General features: G+C 41.2%; 1 protein-coding gene across 1 annotated transcript in view; it reads right to left on the bottom strand.

Annotated features, from left to right (window-relative positions):
* The window catches only part of LYPD6 (LY6/PLAUR domain containing 6), an 89,601-nt gene extending 81,906 nt beyond the window's left edge, over nucleotides 1-7,695 (bottom strand). The window contains exon 1 of the mRNA XM_053287055.1: nucleotides 7,584-7,695. The gene's annotated coding sequence lies outside the window, so the exon portion shown is untranslated. The remainder of the gene's footprint in view (nucleotides 1-7,583) is intronic.
* Nucleotides 7,696-26,285: the final 18,590 nt, after the last annotated feature.

Below are 26,285 nucleotides of genomic sequence, written 5' to 3'. Positions count from 1 at the left end.
AAAGAAACAGACAGCACATATGCTTTACAGCCAAATAATGCCTAAATGAAGGTTCCCTAAGGATGTTGTTCTGCTGTCAATCAACAAGGCAAAGCCAATAACACTGGAAATCTGAGGTGAGGACAGTGAGAGAGAGAATTGGGAGAAGGGAGGGAACAAGGAAAACTAGTACAAGGAAAAGGTAACAGTGGTGACGGTATTAACTGTTACTCAAATATACAAGAAAAACAAGGGGGTGGGAGAAAGGGGAAGAAAATGCCAAACCCAGAAACAAAGAGAGGGCATTCTAAAAAGAAAAAGAAATGAATTGTAAGCAAAAAATGAGAACACTGCAAAACCAACCACATACATCAAACAAAAAAACCCAACAAAAAACCATTCTGACAAGACCTTTTCAACCCTACATTTCAATGTCCTATTCCTGCTGTGTATCAATGTCCTATTCTGTCACTTCCTCACCAATGTAACACATACAATTTCAGATCCCACATAACATTTTTGTCACGGGTTCCACTTGTCCACTACTAATGCAGGAAGATATTATGATGACTATGCTCCTACATAACTCAATAGTTATCAAGTAATGATCAGATCATATTTTCCACACACTCGTCCTAATATTCCAACAGCGCCATCTTCTTAGATATTTATTTGCTGATGATGGAAGCTTTAAGGTTGGTTGAGAACCTTTTAATTATGCAGGCCACACAACATTTTATCGTAAATAAAGTTAAGATTGTCAGCAACTATTTTAAAACTTGTTACACATAGCTATTTGCGAGTCATAAATGTGAACTACTAAGCATTTACTTACAAACAGCCCATTTGTCTTTGAAACTACTGTCATAATGACCAGTACCTGCAACTTACCCGACAAAATATAGATGTGATTGTTGTACAAAACTATTCATTACCCAAGCTTCAAAGCTGCTTAAATTAGCATGGGAAATACTACATGATCCAAGTCACATGATCTGGGCCCATACAATACTGTTCATTGGTAGCTTTAAGATGGATGTAGCTTTGTCAGCACCTGGATACAAGACCTGGATGGGAGTCCCATCGAAAGGAATAATAATGTTTACATAAGCCAGCCACAGGTAAGTGACTTTGACATAGATCTTCACTTTGTAGTGGCAACCACATCACAACAGCCCTATTCAGGCTTTACTGAGTGTCATGGCACTCACAGTCACAAGAGCCAAAGCAAGGAGGAAGTCTCACCCAAGAGGTGTCATTCACCCCTTCCAGCTGGGTGCTCAGTGTTACGTTGCTGTTTGTCTGAAGTGGGAGTCGCTCTGATTGTGATGGCTGACACTTCCTCAGGCAATCCAGGCTGCTGTTCATGGAAGCGCTGGCCATCTCACGGTTATGAAGTTTTCCCCTTCCAGCACCGTGACCTTGAGCACCTGGCTGGAGAGGATGAGTGACTGCTTCAGGATGGGACTTCCTCCCCACTTTTGCTCCTGTAACCATGAGAGCCACAGTGTTCAGTAATGTCTGAATAGGGCTAATGATAATGCATTAACTGGATCTTAGGCAGTAAAAGTTGAGTAACCCTATGGCATTCCATTACCTGTGCTTACAGAGTACAAGTGGAAAGTAGGGCACCTGCGGGGGAGGATGCTTGCATTTTTATCTGGCTTTCAGTCCGCTGTGGGACTTTAAAGCATTTCATGAACCCATATACAATTTCTTCCTTTCAGCTGCTGGCTGAGACAATTGTTTATTTTGATTTATTTATTTATTTATTAAGCAGGCCCTTGGAGACTTCAGGAGGCTCACTTGGATAGAGTATTCATGCCTTAGGCTGACTAACAAAGCCCATAGAATGTAAATGTGTTTGGGGAAATACATTTTTTAAAACTACCCTAAAGCCATTTCGTGAGCCACTAAACAAATTGACCAAAAAAAGAAAAAAATGACTGATTTTAACATTCCAGTTCCAATCTGCTCAAAAGTACAGAGTTGCTATGAAAATACAAGAGTTTTACTTAAAGCTAAGAGCACAAAGAGACCTAATATTGTGTAGTTCAAATGTGTCCAGAGTAAAGTGTTCTTGTTAATTAGTTTATATTAGGATGCTACAAAAATATGCTATTTTCCACTTCCAATGCAAAAAAACCTGCTACAGGAGCAGGTCTTTAAATATCATTATTTGATCCTCTGGTGATAAAGAGCAGGAAGTGGAGGTACAAGCTGATGCACATTTAAATCAATTACATACAATATGTTTGCACTATGCAAACATGACATAGATCTTCACTGCAAAAACAGCATATTTACTTCTGCAGAGAACATCCTGAATAAGCAATGTCAACATATATGAAGCACAAAATATCTGAAGTGGTGAAAGGGCAGATGTTGAATATCTCCAGTTTACATATTTTCTTGATTTGATGCATGGACTAGCTCTATATAATCATTCATAATGAACGAACAAACAAACTCTGTTATTTTACAATTCACAACATTCAGCCATACTAACCTTTAAGTTGCCCGTGCTTTACAGAGCAATTCTATGCATGTTTATTCAGAAGTTCCATTTGTTAGAAGTAAGAATTCTAAAGCATAGCTCTTAGCATCACCTTAACCTGTTCTTGCTACTAGAGGCATGAGGAGTTATGTTAATAGGTCTCTCTTGGTCCATTAAAAGTCAGTTAGAACTGTTCAGTTGTTGTTGAAGGCTGGTGTCTGTTTGGGTGTGCTGTTCAACGTCGCTCTCTCAGTATGTCATGCTTAGTTTCTTAATAAATCTTTATTTGTTTTTTGAACTCAACCTAAGTCTCCAAATAATCTCTGGGGTTAAACGTCATTACCACCAGAGCATACTCTGCTGTGTCACGACTTTAATGTTTCTCCTCACACCCCTCAACACCATTAAGTTCAATCAGCCTTACTCCTATGTAAGTGTGCCTGGCATTGCACACTAAATTTGAGTCATTAAATGACTCAAACCTAGTAGAGATACAACTAATGAACACAACTTAGAGAAAGTCCTTTGAGTGGATGGGCATATTTCCTGGTAGCACATCTGGGTAATACATTTATGTTTCAGATATGAAAAACAAAAACCCATGCAGCTTTTGGTATGTGGTAGAGCTAATTCTTTTGTTTCCAATAAAGCAAAGTTACTGGCTCCTTGTGACTTCATTCCACACTGCTCCAATCTAGGACTCACACGAGACGTAATCATGATAGTACCACAGCTGCCATGGATGCATCTCCAGAGCTTGACAAATCCCAGGCATGAGAGAGTCATGGCACCTAGAAATTTAACTGTGGCATCTAGACTAGGCTATCAGAGGTAGAGCTATATAATATAATCATTCTAAATAGGTCATCTATAAATGGGATTCAGAGAAGCCCATTTACCCTTTCCCCACCCTCACAATGTCCATTACTAAATCAAATAATTTTGTCACTTGTCCATTGTCTGGCTTCTAAATTTTGGGGCTCCTAGATCCAAAGACAATTTGTCAGGGTCTGTCCTGGTTCCACACAGGTACTGGATTTAGACATTGCCAGACTCGTGTAAGACAGTGTAGAAGGAACCCTACAGCAAGCAGCAACCCAACCAATCTGGGTAACATATACATTTCCACACTCATGTGGGAATGGGACAAGGGAGTGTGCACTGTCATACTCAAGTCCTAACTCACAGTATTTATAATGATGTATATGGGAACTGCGTTCAACTGCAACCAAAGTTCTGCACAACATCTAAATAGTTCAGATGTTGCATGGAACCTTAGTTGATGCTGAGCTCTACAATCCTCCCTCCCAACCCCTTCATGAGTGCCTATTCTCTTTCTCAATTGGGATAAACTGAGATTGTTCACTTGAACCTGAGGGTTCAATCTCAGCATATTCTAACCAAGAAGGCGCCCATGCAGGAATGGGAGGGTGGAGTGTGCGCTCCAAGGGCTGAGGGAGGTCATGCAGAGTTCAAATACAACCAAGGTTCGGCGCAATGTCTGAAGCCCCCATAAGCTCATTAGGAAGGATCTATCCAGAAGGACAGCATTTGTCTCTGTAAACAAATGCTAGACGGGCGGGGTGGGGGTGGGGATTGTACATGGACTTTTTGTAGTGTGTCCCCAGTTTGCATGATGCCTGAACAGAGTTTGGTCAAGAAAAGTATCCGGACAAGCAGACTTGGTTATCTCAAACAGAGATGGTTATTTCCTACCTTTCAGACTGTTTATGTGTCACTAATGCAGGGCGTGACAAATCCCAGGCACCAGGGAGCCACGGTGTCTAGAAATTTAACTGTGGCTAGAATATTCAGAGGTATTTATGTTACTTGTAAAGGGGATAAAGATATGCCCGTTTACCCTCCCTCATCACAATATCCATCACTAAGTCTGGTAATTTTGTTAAGTGTCCACTGTCTGGCTCCCAAATTTTGGGGCTGGCTTGTAGATCCAAAGAAAATTTGTCGAGGCCTAGACTGAGTATACGTGGGCAGACTTAATTGCATGACTTAAAGATAAATCTTTAAAGATGATTTAAAGATAAATCATCATCAGGTGCTCCTAGCTGTAAGTGACCTGTTTGTGATAACACTGTATTTTTGAAACGATGGCTCTAATCCAGAGATCCCACATAAGCAGAAGGCTGCACACATGCTGCTATGGGCACAAAGACACAGTGCCTTGTTCATAAGCTTGGACCATTTGGACCATTTCATAATGCGTGGGATTCTGCCTAGATTACTCTACTGCCATTGTAAATAGTGACAGCAGGTAATACACAACTCAAGACGCACCTGTAGAAACCCATTTCCAAATGTAGATTGCGTTCCCTGGTTTGGGGTGTATGATTACAGCATTTCCTAAAAATAAAGCTTATGGACACACAAAATACACATTTAACCTTCTAACTTCCTGCTTATAAATTTGAGGGCATGTGGAAACAGCTATCAATTTTAAGGCATGTGGAAAAAGCTTGTACTGAATGTGTAGAAAATGCTGGCCTGTTATCTTAAAAGACTTCTGCAACTCTGCATGCCATGGGTGCAAAGACTACTGTTCCTCCTGGTTTTTGAAAGCAACATGTAAAAAGGACTTTATACGCATATTAGGCAGTTAATTGGGCATGTAATTATGAATTGGTTACAAAAACCACTGTAAAAATGGGTAGATGAATTCAATAATTATACAACTGTACATACACACATCAATTACATATGTTAAGCAGACATTTTCCTCTTTCAATTAACCAGTCTAAACACTTAATTAGTGAAATGGACAGACTAGTTTATCATGCAAACACACACGCCTCATTTGTGCAGTTCCCATATACATCATTATAAATACTGTGAGTTGGGACTTCTGGCTTTGTCAACATGCTGCATCCATATTCCACAATCCTACCTTCTTTTAAAATTAACTGAGTAATGTTTGCTGATTTATTAACTTCTCCACATATGTGGAGCAGAAATCTATCTAAAATAAACCCAGATTTATATGTGTGTGTGTGTGTGTGTGTGTGTGTAAATGAAATTCATAATATGTTTAAATCTTTTGATGAAAGGGCTGGTGTAGCACTCAGACAACAGAAACCATAAAGCGGCTTTTTAAAAAATCACTGTCCAATAATTGCTAGAGCATATGCTCAAGGAGTTGGACTGTTCAGTTCTATCAGAGGTATCATTACACTCTTCATGAGATACATTCCACAATATTAAATACTACCAACAGTATTTGGTACTGAATAGCCTACCATTGAAGAGGCGGGCTATAAATATTTTATAAATGAATAACAACAACAATACTGCAGAGCTCATCCACATTCTCACACCTACTTCTATGACATCTTCTCAGTTTCCAGACATGCCTAATTAATGTAGTTGCCCACTGGCCTCCTAATCACATCCAAAATTTCAAAAGTAGTTGTAAAAACAAAGTGTAGTCATTATAATTGGAGTTTGTAAATTTATTGTTCCAGTTAAACTCTTTCATAATTATGAGAAACATTAGTATGAGAAACACTTTATGAGCATGATCCAGCCAAAGTTTAGTAGTTTAATTAAGTCCCACTTATTTAAAATGGGATATTTAAGAAGTCACTAAAGTTTCACAAATATTTATTCCACTGTCCGTTTTTATGACAAATACTTTTGAAGAATATGTATGTGTACTGCTTTGCAAAGTTCCTAAACTGGCCATCATTTTAAGATAATGAAATTTTATTTAAATGGATACCATGTTAAAATATTGGCAATACACAGAGCTTTATAGCTATGAAAATACATATAATCTAAGATGTATACAGTGTGTATGTACATACATACACTATGTATTGTGTGTGCGTATCTTACAATATATCCTATATACACACACACCCCATTTGACAGACACAAGATAGAATCTGCAGTACCACCTAGAGTGCAATGTAAAAATAGTTGTGTGGATCCAACTCAATGTGTCACTAGTACAGACCACTTGTAAATGCATTTACAAAGACTAAATGTAGTTTCCTAACATGTTACATGATACATGGAATAAGCATAAGTGCCTTTATAAACACCTATCCCTTTTTAGCAATTTAGGATGTGAGGACAGCATCCTAACGAACTTCAGAGATGAAATGCTTCATGTTAAACTGTGAGAAGCAACATGTGGAATCCACAGGAAAATATATGTACACTTTCAGTGAAACATTTGGAAAAAGCCACTTTAACTTTGCATGCACATCAAATTACTGAAAACATGGGCCTAAAAAAGGAACTTGAGTGGCTGTCATAATAAGAGGAGTAAATCTGGTTATTCTTCCTGAATGTGGTTTCTCCTTCTTACAAACATGTATTCACACAAAAAGCAATACAAAATAAAAAGACTTATTAAAGTCAATCAAGTCCTGCCCTGTACTTAAACCCAAGTACTTTAACTGAGCTACTGTATATTGAATCTAGTGTTCCTTCACCAGCGGGCTTCCTGGTATAATACCTATTAAAGTTAGGGTGCAGGTTTAATAAAACACATTACTATAACCAAACGGTGTGTCAAAGAGCTACCTTGACATTTCCTTAAGCTTTTCGAACTGATCTAAATAACCACTGGGGTACAATGTATTTTGAAAACAGTGGGGAAAGTTTTGGGGGTGTTTTGTTTTTTTTAAATAAGCACAATTCATCTTATACTGAAACAAATCTATCATTCCTGGGCGGAATTATTTGGGAGAAGGGCTCTGTCCTAAATTCCTCTATAGATCGTCAGCGGCAAACTTCTCCCCCGAGAAGTGTGTATTATTTCCTGCCCTTTAAAGCTCTCTTGCTCTCGGTAACACCTTGGGCCATTAGCGGACAATGACACGATTGCAGCACGGAGTGAATGCCAGACATGAGAAGGGGGAAATGATCGCGTTCCGGAGGTGCACTTGGAAGCGCCAGGCAATTGCCCAAACATTTCATCTGTTGCTGCAGCTCACAAGGCTAGGCACAACGTCGAGTGCAACAAAGCCTCCTCGTCCGACGCTCTCCGCTCTCAGACAGCGCTGTGCCTCATCCTCTCTACACTTGACCCTCCTTTCCCTTTTGTGCTCAGTTAGGAAGCCGGACAGAAGAAGCCTTTACTCACCGGTTCAATGGCCAGACCCCCGCCTCCAGCCAGCCGCCCCATCCCACGAGCGCACAATGCAGCCAGGCAGGCGGCGTGCACTGCAGTCCTGCTAGGGAACGCTCAGCCTCTCAGACACTCCAGCCAGCCAATGAGGCCGCCGAAGGCCACGCTAAATTCTCAGACTGCTTCGCCATTGGCTATCCAATTAGCGTGGCTTGGCTGATCAGAGCGCCGAGACAAGCTGCAGGGATTGTCGCCCGAGTTGAGAGAGAGCGCGGGGCGCGGGCGGGGGCGCTTAGGAAGACCGTCTGCAAGGTTTAGAGGCGCCTGCTGCTGCAGATGGGCTTTTTTTCTCCATAGCGGAGGGGAGATATTTTAAGCCCAGTTATCCAAATCCTCAAAGCAGAATGCCTGTGAGGAAACCTGAAGAATTTCCTTCCCATCTTTGAATAAACACAGATCCTCGTTCTTCAGACATCCGCGCGCGTATCCTCTGCCCAGCCCACAGGCTGCAGTGCAACCCAGACTTTTCCAGTGCCGAAGCCTGATCTTGTCACTCAGCAGCTGTAGCTGTGTGTGCATGCACTTTACTGGATGGAGATGTAGCAACAGCTGCTGTATTATGTTTTGTTTCAGAGACCTATGTCAGAGAGAGAGAGAGAGAGAGTGTGTGTGTGTGTGTTTGTGTGTTATTGAATTAGCAAAAGGGGCAGCCAGAAGAAGAATCTATTCTAGAAGGGGTTGCAGCACAGGGCTATAGCAGGGACAATTAGGCTTAAAAGAAGTAATGGTAAAGAGAACTTACTGTAAGGCAGTGACAATTCCATAGAAAAAGAGCAGGACATAAAGGGAAAGCAACTTCTCAGACACAATCCATATTGGAAAATTGTCCATGCAGAGAGCATGGGCTTCTCCCTTTGATAAAAGTTGTCTGCTCTCAGAAGCAAAAGTTTTCTCTTCCATTGTTTGATTTCCACCCAATCTCTCCTGCCAGCAACCACCGGGCCCTGAGCCCATCAGCTCCTAAGCCAAGTTGATCCTCTTCTCCAGCTTGGGATAAAGTGTCCTGAAAAAGGCCAAAGCTTCATCCTTATTCAACAGGTCAACTCTTAACAAACCATCAGATCTCTCACAGTCACCTTCCCATGAGATCCCTTCCTGCCACAGTTCCTGTCCTGTGTGCATTCATTCCTATGCCTCCACTCCATTTAACTAACCTTTGCATCTTCTCATGCTATCCTATCTGTAGCATCACCATTCACTGTCTTCTTATGTTCTTTTCACCACCTGAGTACCTTCTTTAGCCTCCTAAACACACGTCACATTGATCTTCTTGCCAACTGCATCCTTCCGGCCCTGTAAGCCTTCTATCTGCTTATAAACACGATTCAGTGATCAACCAGAGGCATCAATTATAAACACAGCTTCAACTATTCAAAAGGAACAGCCAGACAGACGGGGCATAGTTAGGGGAGAAGGGGCCCATGTTCACCCCCTCCCCAGCATCCCTTCAGAGTGAGGCAGATAATGAAGAAAATAGAGAGGGGTAGAGCTGGGGGGCCCTCAGAAGCTGGGGGGAATGAGTTCCAATCAGCTCAGTTATAGCTATGGCTATACGAGTGGGTGAAGGAACATGCAATTCTGTTATGACTGCACACTGGGGGAGAGACAACTTGTCTGAGGCAACACATTTTGGGTACCATTAGTGGGAATCAATATGAGAATCATTTTGCTCATTTTTACGACTATTGGTTGAGGGAGTGTTTGGATGTTCTGCTTCAAATATCAAAATACCTTGGACTCACTGTTCCCTCTAAGGCGTGTGCATGTCCGCGTGCTCACACGTTTTCTGATGTCCGCTCAATTAATTTTAGGTCCCGCTCAGGCTGAATTAAGAAGGCCCCACTCTCAATGCATGTGCGCACACTGTGCCTTGATAGTGCTGCCCAGAACACAACTCATTCCGCACAGAGATTTTTAAAAAAAGATTAGGGGGACCACTGCTTGGACCATCTCAGTAAATAACCTCTGGGCAATTTTAAGCTAAGTTTTCACATCTTCATGACTGGATATTGGAAACTTCAGTCTAAAAGACTTGGTAGATGCAAACTTAAATAAGCAGAGTGTTTGGCTGCATATATTAGCATTACATAATTCAATCCAGACAGTGGCAGTAGCTATTGAACAGATCAAGACAGGAAGCTAGCTAGTTTTTACAAGGTCATAGGGATTTCTCTAGTTTCCTCACAGAAATGAAACCACACATCTCCATCATTGTGCAGAACTGTGCAGTTAAAATGGAATGGAAAGTTAGGGGGCAATATTGGTTTGTTACTTTCTGATCATACTTCCATAACTTTTTTTCATCATACCTCCATATATCTTAATTAAATATGATAAAAAATTAACAGATCTTGGCAATATGCTTCTTGCTGCTAACTCTTGGTTTACCTGAAGAAAAGCTAGTTATATTCAGTGTTCATACTCATCTTAATTTCAAAATATTACATACATTGAGGCTATTCACACACATGTGCAAAACGGGGCCAAGGGAGCCCAGCCCAGTTTTGCATGTTCATGTGAACCTTGGGGATCACGCCCGATCCCAGCAGCACCACCATGGCAGTAAACCCGCCTACGGGTCCTCCCTTGAATCATCTAACCATCTTGATCCTCCCTTGACAGATCATCCTGGAGACAATCAATCCATTTTCTGGATTGTCTGTTAGTTGCGGCTGTAAGCAGCCATTACTAACAGACTTAGGGGTGAGGGGAAGGATCCCCATAATGCACAGTGCCCTTGCATGGTGCATTATTGGAACTCGGGGGGGTGATGTGTGGGCGGGGCGTCTCAGCACCCCAACACTTGGAGCTACCAGCAGGAGCCAGTGCTCATCTGGGTGAGCGATCCGCTCACCCAGGGACGGCACAGCAGCCTGCTCGTGTGCAAAGAAGTAAGCACTTTCAGGCTTCCTCCTCGCAAAACACGTAGCCCTTTCTCACTGCCTGTGAGAAAGGGACTCATTAATTCAAACTGATGTATATGGGACCGGCAGCCTAGACCAATATATTCTTATATTAAGCCATTTTTACAGGTCCTTTGTTGGCGGTAGGGATGTGACATCACAGGCTTGTGACACTTTATTCTAAGTGCACAGGCTCACCAGAGCGTCTCACAGTTCTCAGAGGCCGCTGAGCCAGACAGGCTCATGGCTACTCCTGCTCCACCCACCAGCACCGCCACAGAGAGGCAGTCTGCTCGCCTCACCCCACACCCCACACACGGGCATTCACATGGCGGCTAGAATATTGGCAGTTCGGACTTGTGGCGGCAGGGAGGAGGATTCGCGCCGGCAGGGGAGAGGGATCATGGCGGGGGGGCCTCGCGATGGTGGAGTGGCCTTGTGGCAGGGTCGGTCCAGGCACCCAGATTGCCTAAGTGTACCACTGACTATCTTCACTGATATCCCATTTGGTTCCAGATTCAGCTCAAAGTGCTGGTTCTGAAAGAGCCAGTGTGGTATAGTGGTTAGAGTGCTGGACTAGGAACAGGGAGACCCGAGTTCAAATCCCCTTTCAGCCATGATACTGGCTGGGTGATTCTGGGCCAGTCACTTCTCTCTCAGCCTAACCTACTTCACAGGGTTGTTGTGAGGAGAAACTTAAGTATGTAGTACACCGCTCTGGGCTCCTTGGAGGAAGAGCGGGATATAAAAAATGTAAAACAAAAAACAAAACAAAAAACAAGGGTTGTGCCTGACCCCCCAAAATTAGTTCTCCTTTGTGCTTCAAAGGGAAATACCAACTTCAGTTAAAATTCTAAATGGTTCTTTAGATGCATTTTCTCCTTAGTTGTACACTCTATTTATTCGGAAGAGATCATCTTCTGTTAATTCTGACTCTACTACCCCTTGACACATATGTGTTCGAGGAGCTAGCAGTGTTCACAGATCTTATTGAGGCAGCCACCTTTTCTATGTGTAAGATGGGATAAACATAGTTCTGTCACATTGCCATTAGAATTCGAAGTAAGAGTGTATCTGTATAGCTAGACTTCGTAAGATCTACCAATAGCTGGATTAGCTATCGTTACTGTTTGAGCTGTATGTATTATATTTCTTTGGTCAATGACCATAAATAAACTGGACTGAACTGACAAAATGGTTTGAGACCAACCATCCTACCACATGAATCTATCAAAATACTGAGATGGGTGTCAGAGGCTTTGTTCTATGTTGCTCCATTGTCTGAGGTGCGGTAGTTGGACATAAGACCCTGATCTAGGCAGTCTCTGAGTTTCCTGAAAATCGCTTGCTGAAAGTTGACAGACCCCCAGCAACACCCTTAATTGCAGCCCAGACAGCTGCAACGGGAAGAGAGAGGGCCAGGCAGATACACCAGCTCCATTAGTGGAATTCTACCCAGTTCCCAGACTCCCATTCACCTGCATCCCACTGCATTGCCAAGAAACCCTTGACACTCAGCAGGGACTTTTCAGTAAGCCCAGGAGCTGCCTCGGGAGGAGGTAGCAGCTGTGAGGATTCTGCATTCCACTGGCTCTACATGTGAGCCATAGTCTAAATTAAAATTTTAGTTTAAATCAAAATATTACCAAAGGGTGACATTATAAAGATTGATAGAGACTGTACAAAGTGATGTTTGTTTCTCTCAGAGACTTGCAAATCTCAGAGACTTGCAGAGTTGCCGTTAGATTTGTTGGCAGATTTGTTTTAGGACAGATAAAATTAAATACTCACAAAATGTGGAAAATTCATGGCCACCAAAAGTGGTGATGGATATTAACTTGAATGTCTTTTTGTTTTGTTTTTAACTGGACAAATTCATGGAGAATTGGTCTATCAATAGCTAGCTATTAACCACCATACTTAAATAAAACCTTCCTAAGCAGAAACTATGTATGTCTAAGTCCCAGATGATGGGGGCACATCATCTGCATCATCGTTGTCATCGTCGTCGTCGTCGTCGTCATCATCATCATCATCATCATGTTTTGTTGTGAGCTTTCAGAAACATTTGAACTATATTGACAAGAAAATGCTGAATGAGATGGTCCCTGGTCTACTACAGCAAGTCAATTCTCTCTTTTTTTTTAATGGTGCATACTTAGGTCCTCTTCAAAACAGTTCAAATGTTTCCTACAAGAAGTCACCATTTCTGTCGGATGAATTCCACAGGCATATTTGGCACATAGATGACTGTGTTGGAAAACTGTAGTCAACTGTAGCTTCCAAGCACACGTACATCCATGCAAAATCATCACTTGTTATTATCTGCATATGGCATTTGTATGATTTTCGATAAAGATGCAACTTGTGTAAGAATTTCGCAGTGACTGAAGCATGCAGTTTTGCAAGGAAAGTGATACTCGAGTCTTACGTCTTTGAGCAACCTGTACCAAAAGGACTCTGTTAAGAGTTACATTCCTTAATTAATTTCAAAGGCTGCTGTGATCACCATGGGACAGGAATATGTTCACTTCAGCTACTCTTCACCTCAGCTTCGATACTTCTGTCTGTGCCATATTTAAATTTATTTTATTGCCTTCATTCACTATTGGCATTTTCTTTAACATTCTGAAATGTTTGAAATTTTCTCAAATATCAGGTTGGACTAATTTCCCATGAAACTCAGAGACAGTACCATTGCATGCTAATGTGGAAACAAAGTTGTGTTGACCAAACTGGATTTTTTCTTTTAAGTAAGAACTGTGACCCCATTCATTCTGTTTGAAATTTTAATGAAATGCCCTTTGTAAAATCCTCAGGACTACTGTGGCTAAACAATGAATAGTCTAAATCAACTCAGGCAGCAGCTGGAAAAGAAGGATGCCCTAGTCATGACAACATAAAGAACCCAGGGGTTGTGCCTGACCCCAAAAAATTAGTTCCCCTTTGTGCTTTAAAGGGAAATACCAACTTCAGTTAAAATCTCAATGGCTCTTTAGATGCATTTTCTCCTTAGTTGTGCACACTATTTATCACCATTCAAAATGTCCTCTAGTGCTGCTTATTATTTCAACCTTCACCTCTCATGCTTTCGTCTATCTCATTTGTTACCCATCTTCTCCTCGATTCCTTTTTCTTCATGAATATTCACTGTTGTAACTGGAAAGTATGCAGAGTGTCCTAGAAACAATTTATTTGGTTGGGCACAACTCAGGTGTGTGTGTGTGTGTGTGTGTGTGTGTGTGTGTGTGTGTGTGAGAAAACCCTTTGATTCTTAAATCAAGTTTGATCTTCAGAGTCCCACAAAACACCAGCTATCAACAGGATTCTTTTATTTGTGATCATTGTGAGTTTTTATGTTTCCACCACATACTGCAATATGGAGCAATCTGCAATAAAGGTGTATTTTGTTCAAATACTGACCTTTTCATTGTGTTTCCTGACTTGTGTTATGTCAGGAAACAAATGAATAAAGTGCATTTGTTCCCACACTTTCTTAAGTGTACAACTGAAAATCTATTGTGTTTATTGAGTGACCCCCAAGTTCTAAGATTATGATAGAAAGAGAAATATTTTCCACCTTTCTTTCTCTTTCTTTACTGTTCACAACTGTATAAGTCTTTATGGTTCTCCTTCCACTTTGGTCACTCCTTTCATAAACTAAAATGCCCCAAACACTTTACTTTCCTCAGTGAGAAGATGCTTGAGTCCCTTGATCATTTTAGTTGCCATTTTCTGAACTTTTTTCAATGGAGTGACGAACTGCTCACAGTATTCCAAATGTGGCTGCACTATAAATGTACATGATCTATGTATACAGCCCCACTGATTCCTTGACCACAGTCCGTATGTATGAAGGGAGCCTCGGTTCACATACCTATTCAAGTGAAGAGGTACAAATCTACCTCGTACACTCAATTGTCTCTGACAATTAATATTAATACAGTTATTAATATTAATACAATTAATATTAATTAATATTAATACAGTAATATTCATTTTTATTTATTTATTACATTTATATCCCGCTCTTCCTCCAAGGAGCCCAGAGTGGTGTACTACATACTTAAGTTTCTCCTCACAAAAACCCTGTGAAGTAGGTTAGGCTGAGAGAGAAATGACAGGCCCAGAGTCACCCAGCAAGTATCATGGCTGAATGGGGATTTGAACTCGGGTCTCCCCGGTCCTAGTCCTGCACTCTAACCACTACACCACACTGGCTCAATAAATAATAATTCCGGTTTACCTTACAGGGCTGTTATGCAGATTACTGAAATAATGTGAAGCACTTTGAGTTCTTGAAAGCATTTTGGCTGATGTAATGCACAGCATTACAGCTTTGTAATGTTGTACCCTGGAGTTACTGCAGAGTCAGAATGTAGCCCTGACAGAAGTGCTACTTGCACTACCACCGATTCTTACCAGCATCGGGGGCTGCCTTAGGCATCCACAGCAGCCCCAGGGCACAGTGTTATAGCTCTGTAACATTGTGCATCATCTTGGTGACATATATATATATATATATATATATATATATATATATATATATATGTCACACACACACACACACACACACACACAGACATATATATATAGATATATAATTTTATTTTTATTATTATTTCATTTTTAGCAAAAAGCTACGTTGGACTAAAGAGGTCTCCTTAGCTTCAATGTCTACAGGGGAACAATGGCAATAAAATCTATGCATGGACAAAAATGTGTACTCCCTCGGCTCTCATTTGGCTGGCTTTTCACACTTCCTGTGATATGACAGAAACCTTTCCAGGTTTCAGAGGAGAGGGCTTTTTCTTGTTTGTTGCCCAATTTCATGCAAGCTAAGTGGGAGGTGGTACTAATCTCTTCCTTCACAACTGTGAGTTGCTTCTGAAACCCTGTTTCCCCATCTACTTTTCTCCTACCTGGTCTCTAAGACCAGAAGTAAACCATGCTGGAAACAAACTGTCAGAGGAAGGCAGTTCCATGGTGGCAATGCTTCTCCACTTTAAATTGCCCCATCACATACATGCACACCCGCTGTCATGGGCATCCACAGGGATTTGGGGGGGAGGGCAGAAATATACACATACAATATAGGTAAATATAAATCAAAACACAAGTTGTATCCAATGGTAATATTGGCACAAATATTAATATTGGCACAATGGTAATATTGGCACAAATCAAAACACAAGTTGTATCCAATGGTAATATTGGCACAATCTGGAGGTGCAATGCCATGCTCACTGTATTCCTATCTAATCTATGGTTCATGCCACTCTTACATCTTAGATACTGTTTTCATTGGAGATTACATCCAGGTAAGTCTGCATAGGATTGAAGCCCAATGTTATTGTTGTTTACACATAAGTTAAGATATATACAATTCAGTGGTATTTGCTCCCAAGTGAGTGTACATAGGAGTGCAGTCTTATAGTCTCTAAATATTTATTCCAAAGTCACTTGCGTGGAGTTCAGCAGAAATTATGCCCATTATACATAGCATTTCAGCCTCAAGCTCTTCCCCTAGCCACTTCTCAAACAGGCATATACATTTAGTTCTGAAAACAATTCAAAACTAATTTCTGTCTGTGGCTGACATTCAGAGTAAGGAAACATCGATGCATCAAGATAGCAGCCTCACAGAACTTACAACTGCACTGGTGCAAATGGGGAGCAACAATTTGTGATGCCCTCCCCTTCCCCAGGAAGCCTTCTGTGCCATCCAAAACATGCCCTTGTGGGCTAAGCAACCCTCAGGGACATATTTTTGGGCAGCACAGAGGGCTTCCTGGGAAAGGAAAGAACATAAAACATTGCTGAACCAATGCAAAGAGTTTGGAAGTTCTGTTGGTCACTCTCTCACAGCACTGATCCTTCCTTGTTCTGAATGTCAGCAACAGTGCCTTAGCTTTTACAACTTGCTACTTAAATTACTGTTGGGTATTGGTTTAAAAGCATCTGTCATACCAACTGTGCCTTGGTATGTGGATAAACATGCATTTGTTTTGGCTTTTATGAGCAGCCCAAAGCATCTGCCAAGCTACCCTCTGCTCTGTTAAGAAAATGCTGGAGGGAGAAACAAGCCCAGAACTATCCCTTGCCAGACAACCTTTCCACAAATTGAAGAATACTCTAGAGGAAATGCACTTCTGGATCAGTGACAACTTTAAAAGTATTCCCACCATGAAGCAGGGGATTAAAAAGATTTATTGGAATAAAATATTTAGGATTCTTGGGTATTTATGATTTACATTTTATCCATTTGTAGCACCGAAGAAAAGAACTGAGCAAAAATGAACAGCTAAAAAGAACCCCTGGTGGCTTCTGATTAACTATAAATATTACCATACTCGTATTTACTATGTTTAAAAGTAAAAGGGTGAGAAATTTGGTTTGAGACATGAGACCTTTCATTACAGCATCCTAGAAAAACGAACCCAATAGCACTAGGTTTCTCCACAACCTATAGAAAAATGCAAACACATAATGGAGTTCACTTACAATTTTCACAAAAATCACATAATTGATGATGAAATGAAAACATTTTCCCCACACCATGTATAATCTTACATGCTTCTGTCAGACATAGGTCCCTCTAAGTTCAATGGAACTTGCTGTCTAGGACAGAGGTTCTCAATCTTGGGTTCCCAGATGTCATCTTCAGACATTGTGGTTGGAGGTGATGAGAGTTCTAGCCCAACACTGGGAGATCCAACATTGAGAACCCCTGCTCTAAGAAGTGAGTTCAGGACTGCAGCCTAAGAATCTGTTTGGAGATCCTGTGTGATCTCCAAGTGCCCACTGCAACAATGGCCTTTACCCTTGGCCAGCCCCAGTGGATCAGGCCTGTGATCCTACCTCCCTACCTTTTTAGTTCCATACTATACACTGTGAGGCAGCAGTCTAAAGGGCTGTAGTACTGGAAATGTGTAACTGAAGGTGAATCTGTGTTAGGATCAAGGAGACTCAGCTTCAGATCCCTCATCTGTCTCATTCTTGAGCCAGTCATTTTTTCTCTCACCAACCCACCTTACAACATTGTTGTGAGGACTAGAAGGGGCATCTCATATTCTCTGTATTCTCTGCCTTGAACTCCTCAGAGAAAGGACAGGATATACACATAACAATAATAAAAATGCCATCATCGTTGTCATCATCACTGAAATTCTATGACTCTGCTAGGATGTTACTGGCTGACATCCAAAGCAACAAACCATTTGCAGAAGGACTTGACACTAGCAAAAAAACTATTGGATTAGTAGTGCTGGGTCTATAGCTTGTGCGCCAAACTAGTATTGCACTACTGGTTACCCAACAGTTGTGCAACTATGACATGCCTCATTTATTTCAATGGGAATGTTTGCACAAGAGTAATCCCTCATTTTATCACATCTAAGCTAATTTATTGCACTACCTCAGATTTGCTCATTCCTCAAGCAGTTCATTGCTTTGGATGTCTGCCTCTGACTTTAAAAGACAAAAATCCATGCATTAGGAAAGGAACTAAGAAAGAAAACAATGACCTACATCCAAATGCTGCACCCAGAAGTGTGTTCCGCCTTGCACAAGGGGGAAATTTTTCAGCGATCTTCCCTTCTCTCTGCAACTCCCAGTCTCTCCCAAAGATATGTCCCTGAGGGTCCCATCATGGGCAAAACATACTTACAAGAGCAAAGCCTTGGTTTGGATGTAGGCCATTATATTATTCAACAGTTTTAATACTATAAAAACTCTGTTTTGTTTCACCTATATTTTTAAAAAGATATTTGCTTTGCATTGTGGGTTCTTTTGAGTGCCCACACAAGACTTGTTTGTTTCATTCTGGGAAAATATACTTAACTCTTTCTATCTTCTTCTATTGATTGCAGCACACACAAAAAGAATCTGCTTGGGAACATGCCAGAAAACACGGAGACAATGCGAAATATTTCTAAGCAATGATCTCTACAATTCATGGGAGGAAAGCCTTTTGCAGAGCTGGAATCTGCGATTGGCGCAAATTAATGAGAAGCTTTGGGAAGGCTGTAAAGATCTCATTAGGAGATGGCTGTCTAGGATTACATCTTTGTTTTCTGCATTTCACTTTTAACTGGTCTTTAAATGGAAAGAATAATTATCCCATGACACAGAAAGGGATGGGCAGTGGTGAATCATATTTGTACAGCTGAATAGTTTAGACTTCAGCTATGCCTTACACTAACAGGCAGCCCAAACCTAGGTGCGTTTACTCAGAAGTAAGTCCTGTTGACTTCAAAGAGACTTACTTGCTCCCAGGTAATTAGTTGTACATAGGACTGTAGCACTAGATAATATTTACAGGCCAGCTATGCATTGAATCAGAACAATAATCTGATCCAGTTTTATATAATTTGATTGAATTTGAAACAGCCTCTATTGGCAGCATTTTGCATTGTATTCTTTTTGCAGCAAAATCACAAATATCAGTAATGTCCAATATGATATTTTTCGTATCATACTGGACTGTTGTCAAACTCCATCCCATAATCAGATGGCTGTTTATGTTCTTTTCTCTCTTGCTGATGATGTCACAAAACTTACTTGCTTGTTGAATCTGGTAATGTGCCATATTTGGAAAATGTGGGGTGGGGGAGAAGAGAGCAGTGGTGTGATTGACATCTTTGCTTCAATCCCTCAGCCTTGCAGCTGCTCAGAGGATGTTCAACTGGTTCATCTCCCTTCCAATCACAGTGCTTGTGGGGAGGGGCATAGAATTGTATAGTACAAGGTGTATGAGTCAAAGCTCCACACCCTTCTGTGAGAGAGTCTTTAAAGGATCACTGGGAAGATACTGCTTGCCAAGGGAGGCTGCAACTGAATATTGTTAACCTCATCTGAATGTATGAAAAGCAAAGGCGTGAGAAGCAGGAGAAGGTTTGCCTGCTTCTCTGAAACCCTGGCACCTTTTCATGAAATGGGAGTGGTATCAAGTCTTAAGAAGGGTCCACCATTAACTCTAGTGAGCTGCCTTTGTATGTAGTCCAGAAACTCCAGCTGGTGCAAAAATGGTGAACATTGTACCTTATGAGCTGATGGCTCCATAGCTGATTTCCAGAACAGCAGTTGTTATGGCAAGTACCAGTTAGTTTTGATTAACAATGTTAGTTGTCAATGGAAGGTTAATCATTGGTTCACACTGATTATATGCACATTACTGCTCAGTTTTTGTGATGTGGTGGCAGGTCATGTATATCACATGGTATTGTTCCTGATACTCTGCTGGATGTCAGAATATGTTGAAAAGGAAAGATGCAATCTGGCAAAAGTTAAGTGCTTTTTAAGCCTCATTTATTTTCAAGCACAAATTTTGAAGGTCTGGAATTAGTAAAATGGAGTAAAAATCATGGTTAAACAGGCTAGAAAATCATTGGCTGGCATGTTGAGTACAATTACTCAAAATAGTCCCACTGAAATTAAAACTTAGGCATTACTTTGCATGTCATTTTAAATTCAACTTGTACTTTAAGTAATTTTAATCATCATGCTATCCACTGTTATTAATAACAACAACAATGCATAGCACCAGAATCCATTGAAACAGGTCATTCTTTTAGGTTGCAAAAGTGGTTAGAGTGAGACTATACCTTACAGGCATACAACAAATCCACTACAGCCATTTTCCCCCTAGGATATGTTGATCTTGGACTTTAGTTTGTTACACATGTATACATGTAGTGTGTAGCTATGACTTTCTTGGTTGCCAGTACAAAATATGAGCATGATAAATATCTGATGCTCCATCAACTTTACATGCCTAGACTAGTTAGCTGGCTGTAGCTCTCCTCATGAACACCAAGAGCTGTGGCTTGATGACGGTGCTGTGCCTGTTAGCAATTCATAGACCCAAACATAGAATTTCCATGATGAGTGTTCCCTGGGACAAGGCAAAGCCAAGACTAGTAAGACCATTTAAGTCTTTAGTGGATGGTTTATAGATGGAAATCTCTATAGCATGCCTTGGACTGATTCCTACATTTTTTCATGTGATTATCTACTATTGCCTGGATGTCTAGAAACTATAATCTCATGCAATAGGGCATACTTTTTACATTCATAAACTTTTAAATATGGAAGTTAATCTTGCAGTGACCTAGTTGTCAGAGTCATGATAGAGCTGGTCAAGCAGAAATCTTGGATATAAAGGTCATTTATTTTCCATACTTATTTTATGGCATTTGATAATACTGCTTTTTGATTAAAAAAGAAAAAACCTTTGAAACAGTTTAACAAATTCAAATTTTCTATTATAACATAAGTCAAATTAAAAACACAACAATTTGGATTATGATATATTATTAAACTTTAAAAAACAGTGTTTGCCTTGGAAATATAGGTGTGGTCTGAATGCTGCCGCCATCTTGCAGAAGCTAAGCAAATCTGGGTCTAGTCAATGCTTGGATGGGAGACTGCTTGGGAACCCTGAAAATGCTTCCTTGATTTCAATCCTGGAAAAAACACAGGATATAAATGCAATAAATGACTAAATAAAGAATAGAATAGAATAGAATAGAATGCCTTAGTCCTTACACACACTCACTCATGTCCCTCTGAAACATGAGTACAATGATAACAGTACACACTGGCTGACATACTGAGTGACAGTACATGAGCCTAGTAACATTGCAGGCACACAAGTTGCACAAATCTGAAAATTGTGCAAATGATGCTACACAAGTGTAACCCTATTGGAAATAATAGCCTTATGCTCCTGTAACATCATTTATTATTTATTTATTTATTTATTTATTTATTTATTCGATTTCTATACCGCCCTTCCAAAAATGGCTCAGGGCGGTTTACACAGAGAAATAAAAAATAAATAGGGTGGATCCCTGTCCCCAAAGGGCTCACAATCTAAAAGAAATATAAGTGCAAAAACACATTTGTGCAGAAATTGCATTTGCGCAGTTTGCACACATGCAATATTACTAGGCTGATGTATCATTGCACAGTATGTCAGCTACTCACCCTACTTCAGGAGGTAGAACCCTATATACATAGACTGACATGATGCGCAGCCTGCCACCTCTGTAATGGTGTGTCCTGAACAGGCACGCGGCCAACATTGAGCATAGGAGGACAAGCATACCCCAGCCGCCGTGGTCCCGAGTACTTTTGGAGGCCGCCAAAGGCTTCCCCCCCACTTTCCCCCACACCTTCGAGGGGCCACTATATTCACTCATCCACCCCTGCTTGTCCATTGCCCATGCCAGGCGTGCTGCACTAGGCTCTGTTCACATGCCATTGCAGTTCATTCGGGCAGAGAAAAAGCATATTACCCCGACTGCAATGGTGCACAAACGAGGCACTGAGTGCAGCAGGCACTTGGGCACCACTCCCATCTGTCTGCCGGCGGCCCTCTTGCATATGATGTCATACACAGAGGTGTGGCCTGTGTGCTAATACACACACACATTACTACAGGGACAGGGGGCCGCTGGTGAGCTCCCTACACCTCTGACCCCAAGGTTTCTACAACTTCAAAAGTAGCCCCAATACTGATTTGAAGTCGTGATTGCAGAAGTTGCATTTCTGGAGGTTTCTGGTTGTAACAATGGGGAAATCGGTGGATATGCAACTTCCCCAATGACTGCTTGAAAACATTGTCAAGGATGCCTTTGAAGACTGCAGCAGCTCTGAGCGGAACCATTAGGGAAGCAGAAGAGTGGCCATCATGTCAGCTACAATGTTTTACCATTTTCAGTTCCACAGAAGAAAGGCAGGATATACATGGACACATAAACAAACTCATGTTTGTTTTTTAAAGGTAAAAGCGACAGCAATAAAATAAAATAAAATAAAATAAAATAAAATAAAATAAAATAAAATAAAATAAAATAAAATTGGACCATCAGCCAGAATCAATTCCCTAAACCTTGCAGAATTTTTTTTAAAAGTCTTGAACAAATGTCATCAAGCCAAAGAAAGAAAACAATTTCTTTCAAGGGAAATGTCTTTGTTCAAGGAAAAAGCATTCCAGAACTCCAGGATAGAAAGCTGTGCTCTGGACAGAAGAGAGTCTAGCCTCCTTACAATATGGCACCTTCAGCAACTTTTCAGAGGCTAACTTTAAGAAGGTGATGAGAGAAAAGGCATCCTTGAGGTAATTTAGACCTAAACCCATTAGGGCTTCAAAGCTATCACCTTGATCAAGTAGGCAGCTAATAAGGCTGCATCCAGATTGGCATGTTGTGCTCCCACCACATACCTGACCAAAGCTGGATGGCCACATTCCAAATTACTTGAAGTTTCTGGGTCACCATGGAGGATAACCGTATGCGAATGATAGAAGTCTAGTCCTGTGGTTAGCATGGCATGACTGACAATAACTAGGGCCCCATCTTCCAATAGTGGATACAGTGACAAAGTACCAAAAGTTTCAAAAGGCAGGCAGGCTACAGACAGCAACCAGAACCAAAGCAAAGCGATATGGATCAAAAAGGTATATCACACAAAAGAAAGAATTGAATTATGGAGCACAGGATGACAAGGAGGAGGAAGGGAGGTTTTCAAACATCTTAATATCTGGCATGCTTTATGGATCATAGCTACTGCAATAAAGTGGCATTTCCATGGTGAATCTAAGGATCGACCACAGCAATTTGGAGAATGGTCACCCTGACAATTATATTGACCTTCAGGCCAAAGAGCAAAGGGAAAGTGATTATTTTAACATTGTTGCCTTTTAGCCCTTCTGCCCATGTATGCTACTATACTATGCCTATCCTAACTATGGATGGTGTAGATCAGGTCCCAGTCACTCTTTTCTTATCGTATTAGAAGAATCAATGTGCAAACTGAAACTCGAGCTGAAAGAACACAAGAGAATAAAATCTGCTAGATGTAACTATGCATCGTTTTGTTAATTAATTTCATAATTATTGCTTGTGATATGCTTCCTCATTCTGGGACGAATGATGTTCTAATTCTGAGTGTGAAGCAGAATTGTGATTAATATGTTTTGGCTTTTGGTGCTCCAGGAAGAAATTCTAAGCAACTGATTACCTTTCATCTCATCTCAAAGATGATTGGAAAGATTTATGATGGTAGAACAAAGAACACAAATTCTTCACATTTCTTTTATATTATAATTTTAATGCATTTTCTATCTTTTATTGCATCAAAACCCACCATAAAATTGCCTCTTCCTTAACATAATGAAGTTGACAGTCTGTCATTTATTTTATCTTTGGCCTTTTTGCTAGATGGAAATTCTGTGCAGTTATTTACTCTCAACAGTGTCAACACAACATAATTAAAGACCTGATTCTACTTTTAAGAGATGCTATTAGTAAGGCACACTGACAGCACCTGTGATGAACCAAACCTATCTCTTGCTGTTGGGGGGAAATTAAGCACATTCTGTTAGGAAACAGAGTAGAGAGACTGTGTCTCTGTTTAGCCAAATGTGATTCATCTTTCACATACACAGTGGCACTCTATCCCCTGTTTCCACACTGATGCCCTGGTTTACTCATGTGCTTAAGTGTACCCACATGTTTAAGTGTTTTCCTGGACTGGGGCCTGGATCACTTGTCTGGCAGCAAATACAGCTTCATTAGCTGCTTTTTAGGCCAGCAATGAGAGGGACACAAAAATGCCACTAGGATAATATGGTTGACACAAGGAATGCTGGATGGAAGCCACTGACATTAGGGACGTGTCATTGGAAGGTCAGAAGGAATGAAATATTCACAGCATCAGAAAAGCATTGTGTGAATACTGCTGGCTATAAATGGGAAAACTGCCAATGTGTGAATCTCATTTGGTAGCTGAGTTATATATTTAAGACTACATTTTTTAAAAAATCCATAATTTATATCCATAGAAATTGAGCTCAGCTCCCCAGCAGCACCTGGGCTTTTCTCACCCCTCTCCTTCCAAACAAATGGTTTATGTGCAAGGGTGGCCCTGAGGGGGGCAGGATAGGCAAGTGCCCCTTCAGAAAATTAATTGCCCCCATATCTGTTTCAGAAATCTAACTTGTGGGTCACGGTTTGCCCACCCAAACAAGCACTTTGTCCTTTCTGTGACCACCTCCACCAGTCCCCGCCCCCCAATGCCACCAATGTTCACATGAACGAAGAATGTCGGGAATGATGTATGTTTGCATGCATGTATGGAGCAACACACACACACTCTGCATTCTGTATGCATTTACAGAGCCAAGTGGTGGCATGCTTATGGCCCATCACAAGATCCAGGTTTTCCCAGGGGTAGTTGTGTGCCATGCGGAAGAGTGAGTAGCTAGAAGCTCTTAGTGTGTGGCTTCTCGGACCTGGGTCCCCAGATGTTGTTGGACTAGAACTCCCATAATCTCCAGCCATAATGGCCTTATGTGCCTGGAGATGATGAAAGGTATCACTCAACAACATCTGGGGGCTCAACTTTGAGAACCCCTCTCTTAGAAGAAGTACAGTATGCAATAGGATTACAATAGGATTACTATTGCAGCACATCACCAGTATGGTAAAACTAACCTGTCTCACGACGGTCTGATCTTTGGAGTGAATAGCCTGGCTGTGAGCTTGGTGACAGTCGCTCCTCAAAGCAGGAGCCGTTATATGGAGTCCCTCAGGGCTCCATTCTGTCACCAATGCTTTTCAATATCTACATGAAACCGCTGGGTGAGGTCATCAGGAGATTTGGTGCTGGGTGTTATCAGTATGTTGATGACACCCAAATCTACTTCTCCCTTTCATCTTCAGGAAATGGCACTCATTCTCTAAATGCCTGCCTACAGGCAGTAATGGGCTGGATGAGGGATAACAAATTGAAGCTGAATCCAAGCAAGACGGAGGTGCTCATTGTGGGGGCTCAGAATCTGGGGGGTGAATTAGATCTTCCTGTGTTGGATGGGGTTACACTCTCCCAGAAGGAGCAGGTGTGCAGCTTGGGAGTACTCCTGGACCCAGGCCTCACCCTGGTATCTCAGGTGGAGGCCATGGCCAGGAGTGCTTTGGCTGATTCGACAGCTGTGATCATTCCTTGAAGAGGATGACCTCAAAACATTGGTGCATCAGCTGTAACCTCCAGGCTTGACTATTGCAATATGCTCTACATGGGGCTGCCTTTGTACATAGTTTGGAAACTTCAGTTAGTTCAAAACGGTTTAGGTCGGAGTTATCTTAGAGTGCGCCTTCTTCTGCATGATCCCCACTACATGTTAAGGTCATCAGAGGAGGTCCGTCTCCAGTTACCACCGGTTTGTCTGGTGGCGACTCAGAGGCAGAGCTTCTCTGAAGCTGCTCCTGGGCTATGGAATGCACTCCTGGCAGAAATCTGGAATTTGAGTTCGTTATTGTCTTTCAGGAGAGCCCTTAAAACCTATCTGTTTGGCCTGGCCTTCCAGGATTTTTAAATTGTTATAAATTATTTTAAATGGTTTTAAAGGTTTGCCCTAGTTTTCCTTGTTTTTAACTGTTTGAATGTTTAATTGGTTTTATTCTGTTTTTATAGTTTTGGTTTTAATTGTTACCTGGTTGTGATTGTTTTTATTTTGTTGAAAACCACCCTGAGCCATTTTTGGAAGGGCGGTAAGCAAATAAATAAATTAAGTAAGTAAGTAAGTAAGTAAGTAAATCTTGGATTATATGGATTATCTAGATCCCTTCAATCTGGCTTCCATCCTGGATATAGGAAAGTGTTTTGGTCACCATAGTGGATGATCTACGCCAGGAGCTTGACGGGGAGCATGTTCCTGTCAGTGGTATTTGATACCATAGACCATGGA

This window comes from Hemicordylus capensis, chromosome 1 (assembly GCF_027244095.1).
Source record: "Hemicordylus capensis ecotype Gifberg chromosome 1, rHemCap1.1.pri, whole genome shotgun sequence".
NCBI classification, from domain to species: Eukaryota; Metazoa; Chordata; class Lepidosauria; order Squamata; family Cordylidae; genus Hemicordylus; species Hemicordylus capensis.
Note: the sequence above shows the minus strand (reverse complement) of the source record. Positions and strands in the feature narration are given on the sequence as shown.